Consider the following 10,669-nt stretch of genomic DNA (forward strand, 5'->3'; position numbering starts at 1 on the left):
ATCTCAGAGCCCCTGCTAGAACCAAGTGCCCTTAGCTTATGTTAATTTTGCCTCCTACTTAGTTTTGCCTGTGAGACTTTATTTTGACAGTTTTTCTTATGTTCAAATAAGTAAGAAGATAAAAAATCAATTAGTAAACACTCAGTGGTCCCCAAGGATCGTAAAGCAAATCCCAGTAAATGAGACCAAAAAGCTAAACTTTCAGTGCTTCCTGAAGAAACTGTCAAAGATGGAAAAAAAATAGGAGGCAGTTTTTTGAAAGCTTAAGAATGTGAGATTTCAGTCACCTCTAGAAATTATTCAAAATAGAAACATTTTAGTAAAATCATGAACCATTGTTTCAGGACTTCTTTTCTTCTGAACTACCCTAGAATTTCAACAAAGTCATTTAATTCTTCTCTTTGTCCAGTGGCAGCTCTTCTGTTTTCTCAGCTTCCTCTTTCTCATTATGATCAAAGTGACAGAGAATCACAGACAGAACTCCACCCCCCAAGGCCATGCTCTCTGCAACCCCGATAGATTCCCCCAAGACCATGAAAATTTGTTTTTACAGAAAGCCTGCCAATATATATATATATATATATATATATATATATATGGGTCAGGCGGTAGCACAGTGGGTTAAGCTCACTTGCCAAGCACAAGGACCGGGATAAGGATCCCCGTTTGAGACCCCCGGCTCCCCACCTGCAGGGGGGTTGCTTCACGGGCAGTGAAACAGGTCTGCAAGTGTCTATCTTTCTCTCCCCCTCCTCTCTCGATTTCTCTCTGTCCTATCCAACAACAATGACAACAATAACAATAACGACAACAAGGGCAACAAAATGGGAAAAAATGGCCTCCAAGAGCAGTGGATTCATAGTGCAGGCATCCAGCCCCAGCAATAACCCTGGAGGCAAATAATAATAATAACATATATTATTATATATCTATATCTCTATAGGGATATAGAGATATAGATATATACTTTCTTCACACCAATTTGTAAGTTTCCGGCAAAAATGTAGTGTTAACCCTTGTGAGTTCAACTGCATCCCCCAGATATGACCAAGGCCTGACCCTTGGTATCTATGAATGTAGTCTTGTTTGAAAATAAGGTCTTTGAGGATGAAATCATGTTCAGGTCCTATGGCATTGGAGGAGACTCTACATCCAGTGACAGCCATCTTTATAAGGAGAAGGTTTGGAAAGACTGGGAAGAAGATCATTGACCAGGAAGCACAGATTAGAGTGATACAGCTGGCCTTTCACGGGGTGTTGAGAATTGCAGGCAAGCACCAAAAGCTGGGAGAGAAACTCTGAGCAGGGATGGGTTCCCAGGAAGCCTCTGGAGGGAACATGGCCCTGCCTTGGATTTCAGATTGGAAACCCTCCAGAAACCTTCGGATAAAATACACTGCTGTCATCTGAAGGCACTCACTTTGTGGTGCTTTTTTCCAGCTGTTGTAGAAAACAAGCACAATTCCCCCCAAACATTAGGAGTTCTGACGGTGGAGTTGCAAGAACCAGCTGGTGAGAAAGACCTTTTGAAGAGTCAGGGGCCCTGTAATGTACCTTGTCAATTTTAAAGCAAAAGTTAAACCTCCAAAGGGATGTAGGGGTTAGTATGGTCACCACAGACTTATGACAATAGGGAGGAAGGGATATCTGAAGTGTTACCAAGTGATATTCACACCTGGTATCACTACTCATAGTTTGCTATCAGTTACTTGCTATCAATTACTAATCGAAGGAACCCAGCATGCCCCTAGCAGATTAAATGTTCCCATTTCTTTCCATTTCTTTTCCTTCCTTCCTTCCTTCATTCATTCATTCCTTCCTTCCTTCTTTTCTCTCCTTCTGTCCCTTTTTGTTTCATTCTTTTTTTTTTACCTCTTTCCTTCCTTCTTTGTTTCATTCTTTCTTTTTCCACCAGGGTTATCACTAGAACTCAGTGCCTGCAGAATGAAGTCATTGATCCCAACAGCCATCTGTAACTTTTTTTAATTTTTAAAATCTTAATAGAGACAGAAAGAAATAAGGTGAAGAAGGTGAAGGGGGGGCTGGGTGGTGGAGCTCCTGGTTGAGCACATGTTACAATGTGCAAGGACCCCGGTTCAAGCCTACAGTCCACACCTCTCTCACCTGCAGAGGGAAAGCTTTGAGAGTGGTGAAGCAGTGTTGCAGGTGTCTCTGTCTCTCTCCCTCTCTATCACCCCCTTCCCTCTTGATTTCTGGCTATCTCTATCCAATAAATGAGTAAAGATAATACAAATGTTAAAAGAGAGAGAGACCTGCATCACTGTCCCTCTCTTCATGAAATCTTCTCCCTGGCACATTAATGGGGACCAAGGGCTCAGGCGGGTACTCAACTGGGTGCACCATGACCCAGTCCCTCTCTCTCCCTTTAACCATCTTACTAAGTACCTCTATCACAGAATAAGAAGGCAGAGGAGAGAAAATAGTCCACACAAGCTATTAATGACAGTAAATAAAATTATTTCTTGATAAACCAAGTTGATGTGTGTGTGTTTTCTTATCACTATCTTTCCCTTTCACAAAGAAAAGAGAGGGAGCCCGGTGGTTGGCACACTCAGTCAAGTGTACATATTACCATGCTCAAGGATCAGAGTTCGAGCCCCAGTTCCCACCTCCAGAAAGGATGCTTCATGAGTGGGGAAGTGGGTCTATAGGTATCTATCTTTCTCTCTCCCTCTCTATCATACCTTCACTCTCAATATCTCTCTGTCTCTCTGTCCTGTCAAATGAAAACATAATAATAATAAAGCAAAAGGGGAAAAATGGCTGCCATGAGCCTTGGATTCATAGTGCCAGCACTGAGCCCCAGCAATAACACTAGAGGCAAGAAAGAAAGAAAGAAAGAAAGAAAGAAAGAAAGAAAGAAAGAAAGAAAGAAAGGGGAAAAGAAAAGAGGAGGGGAGGGGAGGGGAGGGGAGGGGAGGGGAGGGAAGGGAAGGGAAGGGAAGGGAAGGGAAGGGAAGGGAAGGGAAGGGAAGGGAAGGGAAGGGAAGGGAAGGGAAGGGAAGGGAAGGCCTTTGTATTCCATGGGAGGATGGAAACATCACAAAGCCTAGAGTATACTCAACACTTGATACACCTTTCTTCTCTTTCAAGAACTCTTCATGAATTTGCATGTAAGCTTTGTGGAAGTGCCATGCTTATTATCTCTGTATCATTCTAGTTTTAGTAGATGTACTTCCAAAGTGAGCACAATTCTTGATAAATGTTTATTTTATTTTATTTATAAAAAGGAAACACTGACAAAACCATAGGTTAAGAGGGGTACAACTCCACACAATTCCCACCACCAAAACTCCATATCCCGTCCCCTCCCCTGATAGCTTTCTTATTCTTTTTTTTTCTTTTCTTTTTTATTTAAGAAAGGATTAATTAACAAAACCATAGGGTAGGAGGGGTACAATTCCACACAATTCCCACCACCAAATCTCCATATCCTACCCCCTCCCCTGATAGCTTTCCCATTCTCTATCCCTCTGGGAGCATGGACCCAGGGTCATTGTGGGTTGCAGAAGGTAGAAGGTCTGGCTTCTGTAATTGCTTCCCCGCTGAACATGGGCGTTGACTGGTTGGTCCATACTCCCAGTCTGCCTCTCTCTTTCCCTAGTAGGGTGGGTCTCTGGGGAAGCTGAGCTCCAGGACACATTGGTGGGGTAGCTTTCCTGTTCTTTAACCCTCTGGGAGTATGGACCCAAGGTCATTGTGGGTTGCAGAATGTGGAAGGTCTGGCTTCTGTAATTGCTTCCCTGCTGAACATAGGCATTGACAAGTTGATCAATACTCCTAGCCTACCTCTCTCTTTCCCTAGTGAGGAAGGGCTCTGGGGAAGTGGAACTCCAGGACACATTGGTGGGGTGGTTTGTCCAGGGAAGTCTGGTTGGCATCAAGCTAGCATCTGGAAATCTGGTGGCTGAAAAGAGAGTTAACATATAAAGCCAAACAAATTGTTGACTAATCATGAACCTAAAGGCTGGAGTAGTGCAAATGAAGAGTTTGGGGGGGTCTCCGTTTTGTAGAGAGCTAGTAGGTATAATTTAGTTATATTCCAAAGGGCCTGTGGCTATACTAGTTTTTTTCCCTGAGCTTGAAATCTGATATGCAGGTGGATCCAAGTTATTGTCTGGGGAGATGATGTCAAGGCTAGAAAAAGGACCAGAAAGCTAGATCAGTGAAAAGAGTTGCTCCCAAATATGGGAAAGGTGTATAAATATTGTTGACTGTAAACCCCATCGATTTGATGTGATCGGGGGCTCATATTCATCTTAGGAGCCTATGTGACCTCTGCATCCCTGTAGATCTGAGCTCACATTCTGTGGTCATGAGTAGGAACATTCCAAGCTGCCCCAATATCGCCCATCTTCCTCAGCTGTAGCATAGAGTATGTTGTCCAGCCTCCCTTTGGAGGATGGAACATTCTGTACCATTGTTGATCCAAGTTGAGGGCAAGGTCCTATGGGAGCCCACAAAGGGGTCTATTGTGTTGTTCCTGATAGAGATGACTGGTAACAATGGAGAGAGAAATTTATTTGGGGTCTAAGCCCATCATGTCTGTTTGGGAATCTCAGGACTTCCTGAATAGGGCCCCAGCTGGTGGGGTGGCCTGATAGTGACTAAAGAGTCATCATTAAAGTATGCCAGTCTCTTGCCCTTATTCAGCTTTTGCAGTCCTTGCTTTGATAAGGTTAGCTTTGGATTGAGTGAGGGAAGTATAATAGGAAGTAGGTGAGGAAGGTATCTAAGTCTAAGTAGACACTATTTCATTATGAACTGTATACTCACTGCATACTATTGTGTACATTTGCTTTCAGGTATATATTTTGCTCTAATTTATGAATACATGTGAACATATTCTGTACCTCGGGTTCCTTCAGAAAGACAGAGTTTCTGGGCAGGCTTCAGCCACACAGTAAAATCCCTAAGGACTATGTTTGCTCATCTCCCACTCATAGTTCTGTAATTCTCATCACAGCTATGAATTTCTCTCTGCTCTCCACTCCAAGTTCAAAGTACACCTAGCTCTGTTATGCAGAAGTCAGTTCTTTATATCTAGTATTTGTCCGTTTTTGTCTTTCTCTCCAGTGAAAAAATTTACTACTTTACCTGCTGCTTTTTTAAAGACAAGATCCTATGCTTTTGAAAATAGTTTCCTGCCTTCTAGTTTTTAAGATTTGGAGAAAAGGAGAGAAAAACTCAAAATCAGAGAAAGCATGTTAACAGCTCTCATGAAACAGAGAACTAAGTGCTAGGTGTGGCCCGTGTCAACAAATCTTGCCACACAAAGTCTCTTTGTGATAATTCTTTGCACATGTGAGCAATCACAGGAGTCTATGTCTCAACACACTTCTTTGGCTCTACAAGGTTTCTTTCTTGGAAATCACCTCCGTTCTTGCAGTCCCAACTATCTGGTAGCCCTCCAAGACTGCAGTGCCACATTTTCAAGCACCAGTTATAACCCTCAGTCTGGCTTTTCCCACACCTGATTCACTACCTAAAACACCTATTTCCTTATCTCCTATCTGCCCTTGTCCCTTGCATAAACCACTTTCTCCTCTGAATTCCTAGTATTTATTAATTCTCCTGCTTACTCAACGTCCGGTTCTTGATGTTATTTCTGTTCCTTTTTCCTTTCTCCATTTTTTAACTTGATTTATTTATGTTATCCAATAGAACACAGAAAAATTGAGAGGGAGGGGGAGGTAGAGAGGGAGAGAAAGACAGACAGACACCTGTAGCCCTATTTCACCACTCATGAAGCTTTCCCACTACAGGTGGGGACCATGAACTTGAACCTGGGTCCCTGTGCATGGTAAGACATACACTTAACCAGGTGCGCCACCACCAACCCACCCACCCCCCACTTCTTTTTCCTAGAATTCAAGTTTTTGCCTGTGCACTTGTGGCCATCCACTCCTTTCCAGTTGTGCTGTTTATTTTAGTTTGTTTGTTTGTTTCGAGAGCACTGCTTATCTCTGATTTATAGTAGTGCAGGGGATTGAACCTAGGACCTGGAAGCTTCAGGCATGACAAGCCTCTGCATAACCATTATGCTAACTCCCCTGCCCCAATTGTGCTGTTTTTAAACCACCCATTCAATGGGACTTTGTTGTAGCAGCCCTGCTGCCCAAAGACAGAAGTCATTTGCACAAGACCTCTAAGTATGAATAGATTTTTAAGAGGTAGAGGTGAGGGGGCTGGGCGGTAGCGCAGCCGGTTAAGTGTGCAAGGACCAGCACAAGGATCCTGGTTCGAGCCCCCAGCTCCCCACCTGCAGGGGGGTTGCTTCACAGGTAGTGAAGCAGGTCTGCAGATGTCTAACTTTTTCTTCCCGTCCTCTCTCCATTTCTCTCTGTCCCATCCAACAACAACGACAGCAATAACAACAACAACGATAAACATAAAGGGCAATAAAAGGAAAAAAATAGCCTCCAGGACCAGTGGATTCGTAGTTCAGGCACCGAGCCCCAGCAGTAACCCTGGAGGGAAAAAAAAAATATTAAAAAAAAAAAGAAGTAGAGGTAAATAAAAGCACATTAAGATAAAGGGAACTTCATTGGGAAATAGCTTTCGGTGGTTTTCTAGGATAGACAGACACATGAAGGAATTGCAGAGTCCATTTAGGGAAGTTAGACAGAAGTAGAAGAATACTAGAGATTTACTGGGGAAAGTTGGAAGCACTCATGTCATGGGGGCTTTGGCAGTAACAGAGGCAAAACTTTTCATCCAGGTGATGGTGCCTGTGTTGTTGGAAAGAGAGGTCTAGAATCAAAGAAGAGAGTTAAGAAGCTTTCACATTCCCATAGATCAGAGACAATGAAGACCAGAGTGAGTTAGGGTTGGGAGACATAGACCTTTGGTGACGGGAGTAGTGGGGAAAAAAAAAAGACTATACTGTAAACCATTACTCAATAAAGTTCTAAAGTAAAAAAAAAAAAAAAAAGACAGAAAGGAAGAAAGAAAAAACTCACTGAAAAAAAATACAGGTATTGCAAATCACAATAAAGAGTGTAGAGTTAAAAAAAAACACTACCTGAATAAGAACAGTGGTATGGACTTGAAAAGAAGCAAGAGAAACATCATAAGAGTTCATTAGCAAAAACTTAACAAATCATTTGAGGTGAAAGATGATGCAATAGGAGACTCCAGGTTGACACTGAGAGTGAAAACTCTCTTATTAATGTATCTGATGTACTCAGGATTTAAGATGCTGCGGATGGGGTAATGTAGTACGTCTTAGTTGGAGTTGTGTGGTTATATCAGAGTCTCAGCAGGAAACATAATTCATCTAGATTGCTCAAATGACAAGACTTAACAGATGTGTGATTTATGTCAAGGGAGCTGACAATAGATGTTGCAACAAACAATAGCAAAAATGGGAAGCTAGTAGCAGGCCTAAGGCTACAGGGACAAAGGGGAAATATAGTATTGCCAGAGCTTACCAGAAGCTAGAGTCACAGAAGAGTAGTTATCTAGAGAAGAGGGAAATTGAAGAGGTGTGTTGATATTGTACCAAAGGGAGGGAGAAACACTAAGAGTTCTCTTTTCCTTCTTGTTAATGTCCTGTTGGTGCTTCTCATTGATATTTTGAAGAGGAAGTCTCAAGGCTTTAAGGCTTCTAAAATCTGCCTTAAAATATTCCCCAGTGGTCCAGGAGGTGGCGCAGTGGCTAAGGCACTAGATTGTCAAGCATGAGGTCCTGAGTTTGATCCCTGGCAGCACATGTACCAGAGTGATGGCTGGTTCTTTCTCTCCTCCTATGTTTCTCATGAATAAATAAATAAATTCTTTTTAAAAAAATTCCCCAAATGATTTTTACCCTTCTCTGCCTCCATATGTCTGTTAATGTTATTCCCTCTACCTGGAATATTTCCTCTTTCTTTCTTGAAGTGTCTACCAGTGCTTGAATTCCTAAGCTCAAACAGCTCTTTGTCCAAGGATATTTTCCTGGGAGACACCAATCAGTGGTGGTCTTTGTTACTATTCAACCCCCTGGCTCCCCACCTGTAGGGAGGAAACTTCACAAGTGGTGAAGCAGGTCTGCAGGTGTCTGTGTTTCTTTCTACCTCTCTATTTCCCCCTCCTCTCTCAGTTTCCTTCTGTCATACCCAATACAAATGGGGGAAAATGGCTTCCAGAAGCAGTAGATTCCTAGTGCTGGTATCGAGCCCCATTGATAATCCTGGAGGCAAAAAACCCGAACTACATCTGTAAAGGACTGCCCAAAGTTAATCTCTTATGTTCATCTTTTATATATATATTTAGCATATTATAGAAAATAAGTTTAATAGGTATAAAGTTCTGCTTAATGATTTATATATAGGCCAAAAAGTCTAGCATATTATGCTAGAGAAATAGCACACTGGGTAGGGAGTGTGATTTGTCATTTGCAGACTACATGTTCAAGTGCTATGGCATCAGCGAACAGTTCCGCTGCCATTATGTCTTTTGTTCTTTCTCTCTGACTCTCCAAATGAGAAAAGGGACCAGGAAGCAGTGAAACCATACATGCAAGTGGGGCCCATCTCACAAAAAGAAAGGTTTACTGACCTGTTTTACTTACTGTAGGAACACCAAACACACACACACACACACACAATTTTGGAATATGTAAGAACTGAATGCTTTGATTTTTCCCCCAGTTATTTGGTTAGCAATTTCTTTCTAATCTACTTGTTCTTTCCAATTCTGGGTACACATTAATATAAGCTGCAAACCACCAATCACACATAAAAATAAAATAGAAAATTTCAGAAAATATCTAGGGGAGAGGTAGTGGAAACATACATGGTTAGAGCAAATACTAAGAGGGAAACTTCCTGTTTATTTTATCGAAGGGTGTTAGCAGGAGCATCTAATACAATGGTTACACAGAGTAGGCACACAGAAAATGTTAGATGGATGACTGGTTGGAAAACAGGATAGGGAAGGACACTATGAAAGAATACTTTTCACTCAATAATTTAGTTTTAGAATGATTGGATAAAGGAGGCAGATATCATAATGGTTATGCAAAGAGACTCTCATGCCTGAGGCTCCAAAATTCCCAGGTTCAATCTCCCCACACCATCATAAGCCAGAGCTGAGTAGTGCTCTGGTTAAAAAAAAAGAAAAGAAAGAAAGGAAAGGAAATAAAAAATTGGATATCAGTTCTGTCTTCATATCTTCAACACTAAGAATATAACCCTTTTTATGTATTTATTTTTAACATTCATTTCAACCTACAACTGAATATTAGTCAGGACTCTAGGGATCTTACCTATTATGGAAATGAGTGAATCCTGAAAAATCTGCCAAGTCAGAAGGGATTCAAAGTGAAGGTGGAAAAGATAGCTACAAGCCATAACATCTATGTCTGTGGACGGATAAAGTTGAGGTCAGCAGAGAGGAGGAGAGAGATCATTCTAGTGGAAGAAAATAGGGACTGAGGCAAAGATTGTTTTAGAATGACTGAGGGGGTTGGTTGTTTGCCTGGAGTCAATGCTACAGAATATTTAAGTAAAAACCTGGTATATTGTGTTACTAGGCAGGAAGGTAATCTAGTCTCAGCAGCTAGATTCACTTCTTGGCACTGAAAATCAGAAAGAGGGAGGAAGGGAGGGAGGGAGAGAAAGCTTTTCAGATGTCTTCATCTATTGCCCTTTCTTTCCTTTTTTCTTTTCTCTCTTCCCTTTCCTTCCTTCCTTCCTTCCTTCCTTCCTTCCTTCCTTCCTTCTTTCCTTTCTTTCCAGACCATTGCTCAGTTTGGCTTATGATGGTGCAGGGCCTTGGAGCCTCAGGCCCGAGTCTCTTTGCATAACCATTATGCTATCTGCCTCCATCCCATCTATTGCTGTTTCTTTTCCTTCCCACTGTTCTCCATTTTGCTTTTTGCATTCTGGACTTGGCCTCTTGCTTCAAATGTGTTTGTTCTCTTACTGTCATCAATATTTGGCTGCATCAGGATATGCATAAATTTTGCTTTGTTGAGGTAAAATTCTTACTGCTGGTAGACACTGTACTCTTAGAAATGACTTCGTTAGAACACTTTAAACCAGTAGTTATGTACAGTAGAATGTGTCAAAGCTGCTCTTTCCCTGGGTGTTAATTGTAACATGCCAGTGAAAGACCAGGTTCCTAAGGCTGGCAGGTTAAGTCTCCTTCTATTGCCAAGTACTGTGATGTTCAACAGGGACATAATTTTTGATACTGGCAGCTTAGAAATTAGTGGATGACCTCATTAATGGACTCAGAAAGGCATAAAATAAGAAAACCACACTGAATGCATTTAAATTCTGTGCCACTCATGAGAGGTAGATTGGTGAAGTCAACAGAGCACCAGTTGGGAACAGAGAATGCAACATACACCCTGTATTTTTGACAATAGCAAGTGACCCATTTTGGACTAAAACATCTAAAAAGTGGAAGTCTGTGTGCATAAACTGAAATATATATATTTCAATTGAAATATATATAGAAATATAGAAATATATATATTAGAATGAGAGAATATGGAAGATACCACAATGGTTATGCAAAAAGACTCTCATGTCTGAGTTTCCAAAGTCCCAGGTTCAATCCCCTGCACCACCATAAGCCAGTGCTAAACAGTGCTCTGGTAAAAATAAATTAATTAATAAAAAATAATGAGGGGGCCAGGTGGTGGCACACGGAGTTA

At 41.6% G+C, this 10,669-nt stretch overlaps 1 pseudogene; it reads right to left on the bottom strand.

Moving 5' to 3' along the window:
- Positions 1 to 3,111: 3,111 nt before the first annotated feature.
- On the bottom strand, positions 3,112 to 3,211 carry LOC132536032 (U6 spliceosomal RNA; annotated as a pseudogene).
- Positions 3,212 to 10,669: the final 7,458 nt, after the last annotated feature.

This window comes from Erinaceus europaeus, chromosome X, assembly GCF_950295315.1.
Source record: "Erinaceus europaeus chromosome X, mEriEur2.1, whole genome shotgun sequence".
Classification (NCBI taxonomy): domain Eukaryota; kingdom Metazoa; phylum Chordata; class Mammalia; order Eulipotyphla; family Erinaceidae; genus Erinaceus; species Erinaceus europaeus.